Source organism: Sminthopsis crassicaudata, chromosome 4 (assembly GCF_048593235.1).
Source record: "Sminthopsis crassicaudata isolate SCR6 chromosome 4, ASM4859323v1, whole genome shotgun sequence".
NCBI classification, from domain to species: Eukaryota; Metazoa; Chordata; class Mammalia; order Dasyuromorphia; family Dasyuridae; genus Sminthopsis; species Sminthopsis crassicaudata.
In genome coordinates, this window is record NC_133620.1 from 205,996,038 (window position 1) to 206,014,846 (window position 18,809).

At 33.4% G+C, this 18,809-nt stretch overlaps 1 protein-coding gene across 3 annotated transcripts in view; it reads left to right on the forward strand.

The window, feature by feature from the left end:
* Nucleotides 1–17,477: 17,477 nt before the first annotated feature.
* Nucleotides 17,478–18,809, forward strand: part of ASCC3 (activating signal cointegrator 1 complex subunit 3) — a 325,569-nt gene continuing 324,237 nt past the window's right edge. The window contains exon 1 of one of the 3 annotated variants that reach the window (XM_074310218.1): nt 17,478–17,759. The gene's annotated coding sequence lies outside the window, so the exon portion shown is untranslated. Of the gene's footprint in view, nt 17,760–17,788; nt 17,817–18,809 lie in introns of those variants that run through there. The other 2 variants (XM_074310220.1, XM_074310219.1) reach the window with 2 other exon arrangements.

Consider the following 18,809-nt stretch of genomic DNA (forward strand, 5'->3'; position numbering starts at 1 on the left):
TAAGGGGAAGGCAATACAGAAATTGTGAGAAAAAAGGGCTAAAATAGGAAGAGGAACTTTAAGATGGGGGAGGGATACTAAAAAGGGAGGGCTGTGAAAAGCAAGTGGTGTTCACAAGTTTAATACTGGGTAGTGGGATAAGAGGGAAGGAAAGGAGAAAAGCATAAGCAGGTGTTAACAGGATGACAAGCAATGTAGAATTAGTCATTCTAACCATAAATGTGAATGGGGTAAACTACCTCATAAAGAGGAAGCAGTTAGCAGACTGGATTAAAAGCCAGAATACTACTATATGTTGTTTACAGGAAACACACCTGAAACAGGGTGATACATTCAAAATAAAAGTAAAAGGGTAAAGCAGAATCTACTATGTTCAGGTGAAGCCAAAAAAGCAGGGATAGCCATCCTCATCTCAGATCAAGCAAAAACAAAAATTGATCTAATTAAAAGAGATAATGGCATTATATCCTGCTAAAGGGTAGCATCAATAATGAAGCAGTATCAATATTAAACATATATGCACCAAGTGGTGCAGCATCTAAATTCTTAAAAGAGAAATTAAGAGAGCTGCAAGAAGAAATAGACAGCAAAACTATAATAGTGGGAGATCTCAACCTTGCACTCTCAGAATTAGATAAATCAAACCACAAAATAAATAAGAAAGAAATCAAAGAGGTAAATAGAATACTAGAAAAGTTTGATATGGTAGATCTTTGGCGAAAGCTAAATGGAGAGAGAAAAGAGTATACTTTCTTCTCAGCACTTCATGGAACCTATACAAAAATTGATCATATACTAGAACATAAAAACCTCAAAATCAAATGCAGTAAGGCAGAAATAGTAAATGCATCCTTTTCAGACCACAATGCAATGAAAATTACATTTAATAAAAAGCCAGGGGAAAATAGACCAAAAATAATTGGAAACTAAATAATCTTATACTAAAGAATGATTGGGTAAAACAGCAAATCATAGACATAATTAATAACTTCACCCAAGAAAATGACAATAATGAGACATCATACCAAAATGTGTGGGATACAGCCAAAGCAGTAATAAGGGGAAGTTTTATATCTCTACAGGCCTACTTGCATAAAATAAAGAAAGAGAGGGTCAACAAAGTGGGCTTACAACTAAAATTGCTAGAAAAGGAACAAATTAAAAACCCCTAGACAAACACAAAACTTGAAATTCTAAAAATAAAAGGTAAGATTAATAAAATTGAAAGTAAAAAAAAAAACTATTGAATTAATCAATAAAACTAAGAGTTGGTTTTATGAAAAAAACAATAGACAAATCCTTAGTAAATCTGATTTAAAAAAAGGAAAGAGAAAAAGCAAATTGTTAGTCTTGAAAATGAAAAGGGAGAACTCACCACTAATGAAGAGGAAATTAGAACAATAGTTAGGAGCTACTTTGCTCAACTTTATGCCAATAAATTCGATAACTTAAATGAAATGGAAGAATACCTTCAAAAATATAGCTTGCCCAGATTAACAGAGGAAGAAGTAAGTAGTCAAAATAGTCCTATTTCAGAAAAAGAAAATAGAACAAGCTATTAACCAACTTCCTAAGAAAAAATCCCCAGGATTCTACCAAACTCCAATGCTATATAAACTATTTGAAAAAATAGGGATTGAAGGAGTGCTACCCAATTCCTTTTATGACACAGCCATAGTACTGATACCTAAACCAGGTAGGCTGAAAACAGAGAAAGAAAATTATAGACCAATCTCCCTGATGAATATTGATGCTAAAATCTTAAATAAAATATTAGCAAAAAGACTACAGAAAATCATCCCCAGGATAATACACTATGACCAAGTGGGATTTATAACAGAAATGCAGGGCTGGTTCAATATTAGGAAAACTATTAGCATAATTGACTATATCAATAACCAAATTAACAAAAATCATATGATCATCTCAATAGATGCAGAAAAAGCATTTGATAAAATCCAACATTCATTCCTACTAAAAACACTTGAGAGTATAGGAATAAATGGACTATTCCTTAAAATAATAAGGAGCATATATTTAAAACTGTCAGTAAACATCATATGTAATGGCAATAAACTGGAACCTTTCCCTGTAAGATCAGGAGTGAAACAAGGTTGCCCACTATCACCATTACTATTCAATATAGTACTAGAAACGCTAGCCTCAGCAATAAGAGCCAAGAAAGAGATTCAAGGAATTAGAATAGGTAATGAGGAAATCAAACTATCACTCTTTGCAGATGACATAATGATATACTTAGAGAACACCAAAGACTCTGCTAAAAAGCTATTAGAAATAATTCAGAACTTTAGCAAAATTGCAAGATACAAAATAAATCCACATAAATCCTCAGCATTTTTATACATTACCAAGACAATCCAAAAGCAAGAGATACAAAGAGAAATTCCATTCAAAATAACGGTCAATAATGTAAAATATTTGGGAATATATCTACCAAAGGAAAGTCAGGAATTATATAAGCAAAATTACAAAATACTTACCACAAAAATAAAGTCAGATTTAAATAATTGGAAAGACATTCAGTGCTCTTGGATAGGCCGAGCAAATATAATTATGACAATACTCTCTAAACTAATCTATTTATTTAGTGCTATACCAATCAGACTCCCAAGAAACTATTTTAATGACCCAGAAAAAATAACAACAAAATTCATATGGAAGAACAAAAGATCGAGAATTTCAAGAGAATTAATGAAAAAAAATTAAATGAAGGTGGTCTAGCTGTACCTGATCTAGAACTATATTATAAAGCAGCAGTCACCAAAACCATCTGGTATTAGCTAAGAAATAGACTAGTTGATCAGTGGAATAGGTTAGGTTCACAGGGCAAGATAGTGAATAAAAATCGCAATCTCGTGTTTGACAAACCCAAAGATCCCAACTTCTGGGATAAGAATTCATTTTTTGACAAAAACTGCTGGGAAAATTGGAAATTAGTATGGCAGAAACTAGGCATGGACCCACATTTAACACCACATACTAAGATAAGATCCAAATCCAAGATTTAGGCATAAAGAATGAGATCATAAATAAATTTGAGGAACATAGGATAGTTTACCTCTCAGACTTGTGGAGAAGGAAGGATTTTGATTACACCACTTTAAAAAGCTTTTGCACAAACAAAACTAATGCAAACAAGATTAGAAGGGAAGTAACAAATTGGGAAAACATTTTTACAGTTAAAAGTTCTGATAAAGGCCTCATCTCCAAAATATACAGAGAATTGACTCTAATTTATAAGAAACAAAGCCATTCTTCAATTGATAAATGGTCAAAGGATATGAGCAGACAATTTTCGGATTATGAATTTGAAACTATTTCCATTCATATGAAAGTGTTCCAAATCACTATTGATCAGAGAAATGCAAATTAAGACAACTCTGAGATACCACTATACACCTGTCAGATTGTCTAAAATGACAGGAAAAGATAACGATGAATGTTGGAGGGGCTGTGGGAAAACTGGGACACTGATGCATTGTTGGTGGAGTTGTGAAAGAATCAAAGCATTCTGGAGAGCAATCTGGAATTATGCCCAAAAAGTTATCAAAATGTGCATACCCTTTGACCCAGCCATACTACTACTGGACTTATACCCCAAGGAACTACTAAAGAAGGGAAAGGGACCTGTATGTGCCAAAATGTTTGTGGCAGCCCTTTTCATAGTGGCTAGAAGCTGGAAGATGAATGGATGTCCATCAATTGGAGAATGGTTGGGTAAATTATGGTATATGAATGTTATGGAATATTATTGTTCTGTAAGAAATGACCAACAGGAGAAATACAGAGACTTACACGAACTGATGCTAAGTGAAATGAGCAGGACTAGGAGAGCATTATACACTTCAACAATGATACTGTATGAGGATGTATTCTGATGGAAGTGGATATCTTCAACATAGAGTAGAGCTAATTCAATTCCAATTGATCAATGATGGACACAATCAGCTATACGCAGAACACTGGGAAATGAGTGTAAAATGTTAGCCTTTTTTTTGTTTTTCTCCCCAGATTATTTTTACCTTCCGAATCCAATTCTTCCTTTGCAACCACAACAAAATTCGGTTCTGCACATATATATTGTACCTAGGATATAGTATAACATATTTAATATGTATGGGAATGCCTGCCATCTAGGGGAGGGGGTGGAGGGAAGTAGGGGAAAATTCGGAACAGAAGGGAGTACAAGGGATAATGTTGTAAAAAAAAAAAAAAAGTTATAATTACAAAATTAATGAAAAAAAAGAATTACTCCTCAAAAATAAATAAATAATCAAACAAACAAATAAACAAACAAACAAATAAATAACAAAAACCAAAAAAAACATGCATGGACAATTCTTCAACATTAGCCCTTGCAAAATCTTGTGTTCCAATTTTTCTTCCCTCTTCCCAAGCCCTCCCCTAGATGGCAAGTAGTCCAGTTAAAGTTGGTAGAAATATATGTTAAATCCAATATATGCATACATATTTATATATTTATTGTGCTGCACAAGAAAAATCAAATCAAATCAGTAAGAGAGAGAGAGAGAGAAAGAGAGAGAGAGAGAGAGAGAGAGAGAGAGAGAGAGAGAGAGAGAGAGAGAGAGAGAGAGAGAGAAGCAAAATGAAATGCAAGGAAACAACAATAAAAAGAGTGAAAATGCTGTTGTGAACAGCATACTCAGTTCCCATAGTCCTCTCTCTAGTGTAGATGGCTCTCTTCATCACTGAACAACTGGAACTAACACTTTATTTAAAATGAAACTAGAATAAATTCAGTCTATATGTAAATATGGTATCATACAGAAGTCCATTTACTGCTAGTACTTCTTTTTGCCCACTATTTAAGGTCGCAGTCGTGTATTCTCTTTTGCGTATCTTTTTTGATCTCATAAAAATCAAAATCTTCCTTCAAATTTAGTAGAAACAGATTAATTTCTTTTACTTTCTACCCATTCTCCTCTCATCCTGCTTGCTTAAACTTTCTTCTTTTTCTATCTCTAGCTATCTAGTAGATTTTGATTGAAGTGCTTTAAAACATTACCAATGCAATTTCTTTTATATTCTCATATGACATTATTCCTTCATATTCTACACTATGTATAAAACTAGTTTTCATGCCATTGAATATTTTTTGCCATAATTTAGCATGCTTCTTTCTTTATTATGGAACACCAATTTACCATAATATTGTTGCTTTGGAGTTTCAGAAATATTTTACGTAAATAATTAATTTCTATTACATCATTTACAGAAAATATAGCAGTAACACCAAAACATTTTTCCAATTTAAATTTTATTTTTTAGTTTCTTTTGATTTAAACAAGTCTACCTCTTTATATGGTTAGAGAAAAGCTTAATAATAGGGAATTCTTAAATATTAGATAAATTTAAACTGGGTATAGCATCTCTTTTAATAAGTGAAATAACCTTCCTCTTTTACCTTAAAACCATAAATCTGTTACTCTCAGGGGGAAAAAGAGTGATAAAAACAAAGTCTTATTCTTATTTTTCTAGAGTGTTATTCCAAAACTCACTAAAATATTTTAACATTCAGAAAATCATTCTATCACAGTTTAGAAAGTCACAGTAGAAAAATTATAATTTAGTTACAAATTTAGTTTCCAGTTTATAAGGTCATACATTTTTCAAACTGGGAACAAATATTACAAAGGAGGGAAGGGTACCAATCTACAAGATACACACATACAATAAAATAAGAGTAGCACAAAGAAGCATTTGCCACATAGTTTTTTAGCCTCTTACTGAAGTTTTTAATCAAAAAGATGAGTGCACACAATTTTCTAACTGTAATTGCAATGCTTTTAATTTGCACAAAGAACAAAAGTGTCAAATTAGGGCCAAAACAATTTATCAGCTGAATCTCTAGCAGTTTTAGGCCAAATTCATATGATCTGTGCACTTGTTATTGTGGCTGAACTTTAAGCTTCCTTTGGTCCCAAATATTAAGAAGTTTTTCTAGGGGGCAATCCATCAGTAGGCTATTACTATTAGAACATTTTCCCTCATTCAGACTTCCCCATTAGTGTAAAGATTAAAAAAAAAAATGTAAAAGTGATAATCTTATTCCCTTGAACAAACTTCCTCACAAGAAATGGAGGATAACCTTAGTTAGCTACTTCCCTACTACCATATAGGCTTACCTGTTTTCATAGAGGTACTTCCCATAAATATCCTTTCCCACTAAGTTAAGGAGGTTTACTTCAGCTTGGGCAGATTTGAGACTAAAAGAGAATCTGACTTTGGAAGCCATTTCTCACAAAGAAATGGCTTTCAAATGGATCCTTAGAGAAGAAATCCAAGAGGGTGAAGTTTTCTTTAGGTTCTGATGCACAGGTTCTTTAGATTCAGTGGGCACAATTGAACTGAGAAGCTCAGACTGAGCAAAGTTATTTATTGACAAAGACATACCATTTATAAACAAATGAAGTATTTAGCTCCTAAGTAAAAGAAACTCCTCAGTAAGTTCCACTTTAAGTGGATTTTAGAAGTCTAGGGATGTAATGGAACATGATTTAGGTGAAACTTAAGATCAAATCATCTAATTTGTATTAGTGAATAGAACGAGAGTTTCTTTCTTGTAGTTAAAGAATGCTGACTTGTACCCACCTGCATCTTGCACCAATGGCTATTGGTATACAGAAAATAAATTTTCTGACAACTAATTACTAATATACTCCAAAGACGGCTTGTGGTACAGAAAAAAGAAGTTTTATTCACATAAAGATTTACATGAAGGCTAAACTTCTGAACTGAATTCAGAGGCAAAGCAGTATGACTTAGGCAGTTATACAAATGCCAGTGGACATATAGAATGACATTATTTACAAAATAGAATCAATTTGACTTTTTTTCATTTTCTCACTGCTTCTTTGCTCATGTAACATCTGAATTTCTAGTTCTGATTGCTTCCTGCCTCATTTTTATTTGTTTGGCCTGATTCTGATAATACCTTTTTGTATATCACTACCTCACCACTTGGTTGGTATTTTCAAGAAGATTCTGTATGCCATAAGTAACTATGGCTGCTAAGCTTTTTATTTAGAATTCTCAGAATCTTGAAGCTGAATTTGACCTTGAATAGAACACTGAGAAAGAAAAAAGAAAGAAGAAGCCATCTTGCACTATCCACACAAAATCACAGTGGTCTAAAGAGTTCTTCCCACACTCATAGGACTCTTCATGTACAGGATGCTGATAGAAGTGATAGAGATCAAGCCAAATAATGCTAGAAGTTAATATACATAGTGTCAGATTGGGTTAGAAATCATGGCCCTTTGCTTTCCCTCAGAAAAATTAATAAAAGCTTAATTCCTTTTTAGCTGCTAGATGACTATTTCCTATCTCATTTCTGTCTATTGAAGAGAAAGGAGATGGAGTAAGGAATACAAAGAGACAGAGATAGAAAGAGAAGAAGCTGAATAATCAATTGTAAGTGGCTAAATAAAACTTTTATTCCCTATTGTTTAAATTCCTATGCTTCTTAATTTTCTGATATTTTAAAAAATTTAAAAACATTTGTGGCTAATAAACCAAGCCATCTTGTTTAGTATCAGGTTAAGATAGGGAGAAAGGAGAGTTTTTCACTTTAAAAGGCAGAAACTAGCATCATTTCTATCTTTTAAACTAATTTTTTTTTGTTACATTTGAGTTTGAAGCTATTTATTTCCCCCTCTTTCAACTTCACACTAGAAAAGTCCAAAATTTGATACAGATTTGTATGTGTGTGAGAGAGAGACAAATTATATAATATGTTGTTCCATCTATCAATTTTTTCTTACCATCTTTCTTCATAAGTTCTTTGTTTTGAATATTCATATACTCAGAATATCTTGTGCATTAACAATTTTTCTTGGAACAATATTGCTATTACTATATACAACACTGTTTCATAAACACATTAGTATTCCATCCCAATCATATATCACAACTTATTCATTCATTGATAATCATGTATTCAATTTCCAGTTCTTACCCACCATAGAAAGAGCTGCTATAAATATTTTAGGACATATAGGGTTTTTTTACTCTTTTCCCCAATCACTCTGGAAAACAGAACAATAGTGCTATTGATGGACCAAGAATTTTATAACTTTTGGGGCATAATTCCTTATTGTTCTCCAAAATTGTTGGATCAACTAACAGTTCTACCAACAATGTATTAGTGTCTCAATTTTTCCACATTCCCTTCAACATTTATTATTTTCCTCTTCCTATCATTTTAGTCAACCTCAAAGTTATTTTAATTTTCATTTTTCTAATCAATAATGATTGAGAACATTTTTATATGACTATACATACCTTTGATTCCTTCCTAAAAAAACTGCCTACTTATATTCTTTTGCAATTTATCAATTAGGGAATGATACATATTCTTATAAATTTGACAAAGTTTTCTACATATTTTATATATGAGGACTTTATCCAAAAAAATTGTCTATAAATTACCTTCTTCCCCCAATGTTGCTTTCCTTCTAATCTTGCTTTTATTTGTATAAAACCATTTTAATTTAATGTAATCAAAATTATCTTTTTTTTATATCTCACAGTGCTCTCTATCTCTTGCATATTTATAAATTATTCTCCTATTCATAAATCAGATATGTATATTCCATGTTCTCCTAATTTACTTTAGACATCTCCATGTCTTCTAAATCCTATACCTATTTTGACCTTATCTTGGTAAATGAGATATTAGTCTATACCTAGTAACTATCAGACTGCTTTCCAGGTTTCCCAACAATTTTTACCAAACAGTAAATTCTTATCCTGAAAGCTTAAATCTTTATATTTACCCAAAACAGGATTACTATAATCATTTACTTCTGTGTATATATACTTACTCTATTCCATTGATCTACCATTCTATTTTCTAATCGATAACAGGTAGTTTTGATAACTACCATATTATAATAGAGGTTATGATCCTTCTACACTTCCTTTCTTATTTTTTAAATTAATTTCTTTGATATTCTTGAAATTTTGTTCTTCCAAATGAATTTTGTTATTATTTTGGATAGCTCAATAAAATTATTTTTGGGTAATTTGTTTGAAATGTCTCTGAATAAGCAGATTAATTTAGATAGAATTGTCACTTTATTATATTGACCTACCCAGGAACAATGAACACTTCCCCAATTATTTAAATTGACTTTATTTGAAAAAAAAATCCTAATAATTATGTTTATTTGGTTCCTGGCTTTATTTTGGCAGATATATTCCCAGGTATTTTATGTTGTTTGTGATTATTTCAAATAAGCTATCTTTTACTATCTATTCTTGCAAGGTTTTGTTGGTGATATATAGGAATGCTGATAATCCATGTGGGATTATTTTATATCCTGCTACTTTGCTAAAATTATTGTTTCGGCTAACTTTTAAGTTATATCTCTAGGATTTTCTAATTATATCATAATACTGTTTGCAAAAAGATAATTTTATTACTTCATTGACCATTCTGATTCTTTCAATTTCTTTTTTTTCCTTCTTATTGCTATTATTAGCATTTCTAACATAATATTGAATGATATTGGTGATAATGGACATGCTTATTTCACTCCTGATCTTACTGAGAAGATTTCTAGTTAATCTCCATTACAAATAATGCTTGCTGATAGTTTTAGGTAGATGATTTCTGTTATTTTAAGGGAAAACAATGTTTACTTAGGTTTTTAATAGGAATGAGAACTGCATTTCTTAAAAAGCTTTTCTGCTTCTATAAAAAAATCATATTTTTTGTTACTTTTGTTATTGATATAATCAATTATGTTAGTAATTTTTCTTATATTGAACTACTCTTGTATTTCTAGTAAAAATTTCATATGGTCATAATATATTATTTTTGTAGTATCCTAGCTAGTATTATATTTGAGATTTTCACATCATTATTCATTAGTAAAAATGGTTTATAATTTTTTCCCCCTTGCTTCTGCTCTTTCTGGTTTAGGTATCAGTACCACATATATTTCATAAAATGAGTTTAGTAGGACCCTTTCTTTGCTCATTATCTTAAGTAATTTTTTTTTTATTTAAACATTGGAATTAGTTGATCTTTAAGTGTTTGGTAGAATTCACTTATAAATCCATCTGATTTTGATACTTTTTTTTTTTTTGTAAGAAGCTCATTAAGGACCATTCAATTTCTTTCTAAAATAGATCATTTAGGTATCCTACTGCTTTTTCTGTTAATATGGGCAGATTGTGTTTTTACAAGTATTATTTCATTTCACTTAAGTTGTTCAAATTAATGGCATATAATTGGACAAAATAACTCCTAATAACTGCTTTAATATTATCTTCATCTGTGATATAGTCACTCTTTTCATTTTTAAAACTAGTGATTTGGTTCTTTTTTCTGTTAAAAATCATATTAACCAATGGTTTATTTAATTTATTATTTTTCCCACAAAACCAACTACTAGTTTTAGTTATTAATTTGAATGATTTTCTTACCTTCAATTTTATTAATGTCAGCTTAAATTTTTAGGATTTTTCAACCTGGTGTTTAACTGTTTATTTTGTTTCTTTTCTAGTGTTGTTTTTCTAATTGTATACCCAATTTATCTGATCTGCTCTTGATCTTCAAAAGTTGAAAGTCCCAACTATTGTAGTTTTGCCATCTATTTGTACCTGTGATTCATTTACCTTTTTCTTTAAAAATGTGAAAGCTATAGTATTTGGCATGTAAATGTTTACTATGGATATTTCTTTATTATCTATGGTACCTTTTAACATAATGTTGTTTCCTTGCTTCTTTCTTTTAATTAAATTTATTTTAGTTTTAACTTTGCTTGAGATCATGGTTGTTGTGAGGTTTTTTTGTTTTGGGATGTGTGTGTGTGTGTGTGTGTGTGTGTGTGTGTGTGTGTATGGCAATTGAGGTTAAGTGACATGCCCAGAACAGGGGTACACACATAGGAAGTATTAAGTGTCTGAGGCCAGATTTGAACTTAGGTCCTTCTGTTTTTCTGACATTGTGATTGCTACTCCTATTCTTTTGTTGTTGTTGTTATAATAATTAAAACATAATCAATTCTACTCCAGCCCTTAATTTTTGTTCCATGTGTGAATCTCATTTTTAAATATCTTTCTTATAACCAACATATTGTCAAATTCTAGTTTTTGTTTCATTCTGCTGTCCATTACTGTTTTATGGGTGAATTTATCCCATTCACATTCAAAGTTATATTTTCCTCCATCATATTTTTTCCTCACTGTTTATCCTCTCTCTTTCTTCTTAATCTATTCCTCCTCAGAAATCTAATTTTCTTCTGGATATTGCATCACTGGTTATCAGCTCCCACAGTTCTCTCTCTGGGTGTAGATGGCTCTCTTCATTACAAAATCATTGGAACTGGCCTGAATCACTTCACTGCTGAAAAGAGCCACATCCATCAGAATTGATCATTGTATAATCTTGTTATTGCCATGTATAAAGATTTCCTGGTTCTGCTCATTTCACTCAGTTCATGTAAGTCTCTCCAGGCCTTTCTAAAATTATTCTGCTGATCATTTCTTATAGAACAATAATATTCCATAACATTCATATACCATAATTTATTCAGCCATTCTCCAACTGATGGGTATCATTTCAGTTTCTAGTTTCTTGCCACACAAAAAGGGCTGCCATAAACATCTTTGCATATGTGGGTCCTTCTCCATCCTTTAGGATCTCTTTGGAATATAAACCCAGTAGTAACATTGCTGGGTCAAAGGATGTGGACAGTTTGATAACTTTTTGAATATAGTTCTAAATTGCCCTTCAGAATGGCTTGATCCATTCACAACTCCACCAGCAATACATGAATGTCCCAGTTTTCCCACATCCCCTCCAACCTTGGTCATTATCTTTTCCTGTCATCTCAGCCAATCTGAGAGATGTATCATCATACTCTTCTTGCATAATCTTGATGTAGTAAAGCAAAAATAAATCTCATTTCAACTGTACAGGGACATGTTAGTGCCTCATTCTGTTCTAAGACTGAACCTGAACTCTGTGAATGAGGCTATAGATTATTATTAAATTCAAGATCATATATTATACATGACTACCTCATTACATATAGAACTCTGTAACTCTCTGTGTATATGTATATATGTATATACACAGAAAGCATTCTATGCATACATATACAAGTATAAAATATGTATATACATGCAAATATATGTATACATATACACTTATGTGTATATATACATATATAAATGTTTTGTTGTAAAGTCATTTTCAGTCATGCTCATCTATTTCTTCATGACCTCTTTGGGGAGTGGTTTGCCATTTCCTTGTCCAGTCATTTTATAGATGAGAAAACTGAGGTAAAAAGGGTTAAGTGACACTTACTAGCTAGTAAGTGCCTGAGTTCAAATTTGAACTTAGGTCTTCCTGATTCCAAGCCCAGGGTTCTATCTACTGGGCCACTTAACTGCCCTATATACACATACATTTATATGTACTTATATGAACATTTTATACATACACACACACACACACACATATATATACGCATACACACACACACATATATATACGCATACACACACACATATATATATGTTTACATAAGTAGGAACATATATGTATACATATATTACACAAGGAAGATACCAAAGCATAAGTAAGATTAGACATGAAATATGATTCCCTCTACTTTGATAATTATTCTTGTCTTTTCTTCTTTTATTGTCTTTGAACTTACCTTTTTCTTGTACCACTTAACCAAAAGGCAAATCACTACCCTTAGTCTGTTCCTAACATTGTGTATTTAACAAGGTACGTGCCTAAGAATCTAGCATTTGTCTCTCCCTACCAAGAGGAAGGAATGACACCCCCCCCCAAAAAAAAAAAAAAAGGAAAAAAAAAGTGACAGGAGCTAGGCTTGATTTGCTTTATCCAGAGTCAACTTGAACTATTTTGCTGTGTGCTCTGTTTGCTACAATTTGATTGTATTACATTGAATCCTGGTAAGTGAATAACTGTCTGAGTTGATATGTATTACCCAGAGTTAGCCAGCTGTATGAATTTTTTTAGTTCTCTGGTTTTTTTAATACCTTTTTTTTTTTTTTTTTTAAGGGAGATGGTAAATTGAAAGCCCTTATAAACATTATATTAGAATAAAGAATAAAAGAGGATTTGCCCACCAGGAGAATAGTAAAGACCAAGAGGCAAGCAATTAGAAGGAAAGCAGCTGAACATGGTACAAATATTCCTGATTAAACTAGTGAAATCAAAGCCTGAAGCCCAGAATTGTGTTACTCCATGCACATGAATTTTATTCCTTCATGGGCTTTCAATAAATGTAGTCTCCCTCAAAGATACTGAGGATATTGATAGAAAAGTAATACCCAGACTTCTGGGTGGATAATAATGCATCTATTATTTATATAGGAAGAAGGAAGTAAAGGAACAAAAGAAAAAGAAAGAGCAAACAAGAATATTCTTCAGTTTGTATTCCGATGTTAGTTCGGAATATAGTTCTAAAGTGGATATGTTGCATCATGAGTCCTTTGGGATTGCTTTGGATCCTTGTATTGCTGAGAATAGATGGAGATCCCCTTAATTTTAAATTTTTAGTTACTACAAAAAGAGCTGCCATTAATACTTTTGTACAAATTGGTTCCAACCTCCCTAGCTAAACACAGAGCTCATGTTCACTGCTTAGGTGAATCACCATTAAGTGACAAATTCTTTGGCTATGAAAATCTTTGAAATAAATTAAAAATGTAAAATTTCCCTTATGCCAGTAAGATCTCTTGGTGTTCACAGTGATAACAATAGCAGATAGAAACGAAGGCAGAGTAATAAAAATCACAAGGTTTTCAGATCTTCTATAAATGTTAATCTTTTGCTATTCTAAATATTCTAAATAATAGATTGGTTTCTCCCACCTCCCCCTTTTATTTGATCTCTTTGGGATACAGAGATACAAGCCTATTATTAGTGGTATTGTTCAATCAAAGAATATGCAGTTTTATAGTTCTTTGCCCATAGTTCCAAATTACTCTCTAAAACAGTTTTCACAACTCCACCAACAAAGCATTGGTGTCTCAGTTTTCCCATATCCTCCAACATTTAGCATTTTCCTTTTTTGTCATATTGGCCAATCTGATAAGTGTGAGGTACTTCAGAGATGTTTTAATTTGTTTTTTTAATTAATAGTATTTTTTTTCACATGGCTATAGTTTTGATTTGTCTGAAAACTGTCTGTACCCTTTGACCATTTATCAAATAACTTGTGTTCTTATAAATCTGACTCAGTTCTCTATATATTTGAGAAATGAAGCCTTTATCAGAAATACTTGCTATAAAATTTCCCCATAGTTTTCAGCTTTCCTTCTAATTTTGGTTGCATGGGTTTTGGCTTCTGCAAAATCTTTTTAAACTTACATAATCAAAATTATCCATTTTACATTTTGTAATGCTTTCTATATTTTGTTTGGTCCCAAATATTTCCTTTATCCACAGATCTAATTTGCTCTCCTAATTTACTTATAGTATTACCCTTTATGTGTAAATCATGTATTCATTTCAACTTTATCCTAGAATATAGTATAAAATGTTGGTCTATACCTAGATTCAATCATACTGTTTTCCAGTTTCCCCAGGCAGTTTTTGCCCCTAAAACTTGGATCTTTGGGTTTCTAACACAAGATTACTATGGTCATATATTCTGTACTGAATCTGTTCTAATGATCGCTAGGGTATTTTTCTTCATTTTTTTTTTTTAATTTTTTTTTTTTTTTATTGATTCCAGACAGTTCTCGAACTCTAGTCTTCCAGGCCCACTCCATGATGCTTCTTTTTAGATAAAAGGAGAGTATAGTAACTTAATTTAATAAATATTTATTCAGTGTCTACTATTTTCATTGCATTATGCTAAACTTGGGGATAGCCTTTTAGGGGAGTATAAAGAGGAGTTACATGAAATGATAGGAAAGGTAATTAGTAGGGAGCCAGGTTAAGTTTTTAATTTAAGATTGAAGATTTTGTTTTTCATATCAGAGAAGCTTTTTGAACAGGGAAGTAAGATGGTCAGACAGGTTTTAGGAAGCAATAAAACTGACAAGACAACTTTATTGGCATTGTCCGAACTATTTTCTCTTCATATGCTGACGCTCATCATTATAGTGAAGCTGACAAGGCAGTTTAAAAAAAAAAAAAAAAAAAAAAAAAAAAAAAAAGCTTTAAAAGGGTCCTTTAAACAGATACTCTACAGGGTCACAAAGGATAATTCCTGGGAATTTTATATTGAAAAAAATAAACAGGTCACACATACACAAATTGGTGTAAAAAAGCTTACTTTATTCAAAGCTTATGCCATAATCTTGTGTTGTATAAAAGCTATATGAAATAAATTAAAGCCTAGAGGAGTCTGAAAAGAACCAGCAGACTGAGATGCCTGGAGAAAAAAAACCAAACAAACCAAGCCACAGTATGGAATCAGAGAATCTGAGTTCCAGTGCTTAATATCTCTGTTTTGAACACGTCTTAAAATAATATGATGGAAAAAAAAAATATTGAGCATGGCATGAGATTATTTGGCTGTAAGCCCCGGGTCTGCCACTTGCTACCTGTGCAAACTTAAACAAATTATTTATTCTTGTTGGCCTGTTTCCCCATTTCTAAAATAAAGAGATGACAAGATGACTTCTCTGACCCCTTTCAGCTATTAAAGTTTGTCTTTGTGTTTGAGTTAACACATTTTTACAAAAAAAGGAAGAAGGGGGTGAATGTATTAGAATGGAGGACATGCAAGGCCTTTATTACTCTAAATCTATGACCTAACTTCAATTCCTAGCTCTGATATTTAGTAATTGTATAAATATACAAAGTAAACCTAGATCAACCATTGGCTCTGGAGTGTGAGGATGTAGATTCAAATCTAATCTTTAATGTTGATTAGTTATGTGACTGTAGACATGTCAGGTAACCTCTCTAGACCTTGGCTTATTCATCTGTAAAACGGTAGAATTAGACAAGAAAAATATTTCTTAACTAATTTTTTGCATGTCATGAATCCCTTCTTAGAACTCTGTTTATAAATGAATTTAAAAAAAACAAACAAACAAACAAAAAAAAGATTACAAAGGAAACCACAGTATGGAATCAGAGAATCTGAGTTCCAGTGCTTAATATCTCTGTTTTGAACACGTCTTAAAATAATATGATGGAAAAAAAATATATTGTTATGAAATAAAATGTACTTTTTCCCCCCTCGCCAAAGTTCATGGGACATTCTGAAAATTCTCCATACTCTTGGAGAGAGAAGGTAGTTAAAAATCAGATTTAAAAATTCTTATTTAGACCTCACTGAGGTCTCTCCCAACTCTAGATGTATGATCTCAAGTAGTTTTATTACTTTCCCTATATATAAAATGCAATTCATACTGGAGCAAATTACAGCTACTTGGAAAAGCCTTGTGAGTAACCTGTATTGTAAACCATAAGGCCAGAAATGAGTTAGAGCCCCAAAAATATGTAGCCCATTTATTTTTCAACTTTTTTTTTTGGCCTTAGGATTCCTTTATTTTTTTACTCAAACAACTTTTATTTATGTTATTTATCTCTCAATATTTACTGTATTACAAATTAAAATGGACATATTGTAAATAAAATTTCATAACTTATTTAAACTAACAATAAGGACATTACGTTAACACATTTTAAAAAGTAGTTACATTTTTTAAAACAAAAATTAGTGAGAAAAGTAGCATCGTTTTACCTATTTTTGCAGATCTCCAATGTTTGCCTAAATTTGCTTCTGCATTTGATTTCTACTATTTATTTTGATTGAAATATCATTTCAATATCATATCATCAATTAAATATCATTTGATTAGAAAATCCACCTTTATTGTAAACAGTTGGAACAGTATACTGTAATACACAAATAAAATCTAGGTCTCATTATGAAAAGTTTTGAACTCAAGGATCCCTGGGGGCCACATTTTGAATGAAAAATCCCCCCGAGTTAATAAGAATAACTCAGGTCGAGCACTTTAAGGTTTATAAAGGCCAGTGCGGGGAAAGGTCAGAGAGAAAAAGTTAGGAGATTGGAAGCTCCTAGAGGGAAGTGACAGCAGGTAGGTCTTTAGCGCTTGGTCCCGCTTGCACGCAGCTCCTACCGCCAAAGGACTAGGAATAACTGAGGAAGATGAGACCGAGATTGGACAGTCCACGAGAGAAACACACACGCAAGCGCACAAGCCTTAAAATCTTCCCCGGCCCTTCCCCACGCTCTGAAGGCGTGCGCGCACGCGTACATACGCGGTCCCCGGGGAACGCGCGCGTTCTTCCTCCCACGAAACGCTTCACTCCCTCCCCCATCCTCCGGACAACTTTTCTTCCTCCTTAATTATTCCTCCCTCCCACTTCCTCCTCCTACAGACTCCGGCTTCGAGCTCGGAGGCCTCAAATCCCGACGTGGGCCGAACGTGCGAGCCGACGTGCCGACGTTAACACGTCGATGCGTACGCTGTGCCGGCTTCGCAGTGTTCCTCCTGGGCCCCGGCGCCCTCCTTCTCTCTTAATCCCCCTTTTCAGTGTGGTCTATCAGTTAGTTTGTACGTCTGCGCCGGCGTCTGTGGTACCCCCGGCAGCTGTCCGCTTGATTGACTGAGAGAGGCCGAATCTCGGGGTCCCTCTCGGACTGAAGAGACGGTCAGATTGCCGTTTGTCCTCCACGCCAGACGTGGAGATCGACTTGGAGAGGCAAAGCATAGAGAGGAGCGCGCATAAGGTAGGAGATGGAGCTTTGGGAAAACGTGGGAGCCCCGGCTGGCCGGGAGGTGCGGAGGTAGAGCTATGAAACCAGGAAGTTGGGCACGTCTGGGGCCAGAGGGGCTGGACTCAGTCCTTGGGGGGATGGGGACGGGAGTTAATGCTTGTTGGTGTGCTGCCCTCACTTCTGAGCCCCAAGCTAGCTCTTCCTCGGAATTCCTGAGCTTGAGCTGTCAGTCGTCTTTTCCCCTTGTACCCCGCCCCCCGGGGTCCCTTGAGAGTAATCACCTCTGCTCACCCGAAACTTGTGCGGATGGAAGAGCCAGGTTGGGAGGAGGGGTGAGGGGCGCTGGGGGCAGGAAGGGAGACTGTCAGCGCCCCAGGTGTGTCCGTCCCAGACTTGTGCAGTTAGGGGAGTTTTTATTCCAATCTTGTATTTGGATGGTTTCTGTTTGAAAACGAAACTTGTTACGTTGGTTGTGCTTGAGTCCGAAACATGTTTTCTGGTACAGGTGTCAAGTAATGAATGGAAGGGTAGGTATTAGTGAAGAAATATAGGACCTAAGAACAGCTTTCTAAGGAACTTAAAGAAAGATGTGTAGGTTTGCTTTATGTATGTAATTGGAATATTACCACAGCCGAATCTATAGGAGGGAAATTTAATGAACTTCATGTTAATGACAGTCCATTTGACTAGATTTTCTTCTTTTAACTTCTTGAAGTGAAACTAACAAGTTGTCTCTTGATTTATTTTCAATGAGAACCCCTCTTTCTTGGGTACTGTGCTGAGTTTTTGATGCAATATAAAGGATAGCGCATGTTCATTTCACAGTAGAAATCAGTTTCACTTCAAAGGAGAGTGACCTATTTTACTCCAAGATTATGTTGTGTTGATGCTACTACCAGATTTCATGAAAATGAAAAGCACATTTCAGATTTTAAAGATACTAAGATATTACTGTCTTAATATTAATAACTTCCCCCCCCTACTCTTGCTATTTTTTTCCTTGTTGTGCTTTATGTTTGGGATAAATATTAATGATGCTGTCCCAGAAAAATTATTTTTTAG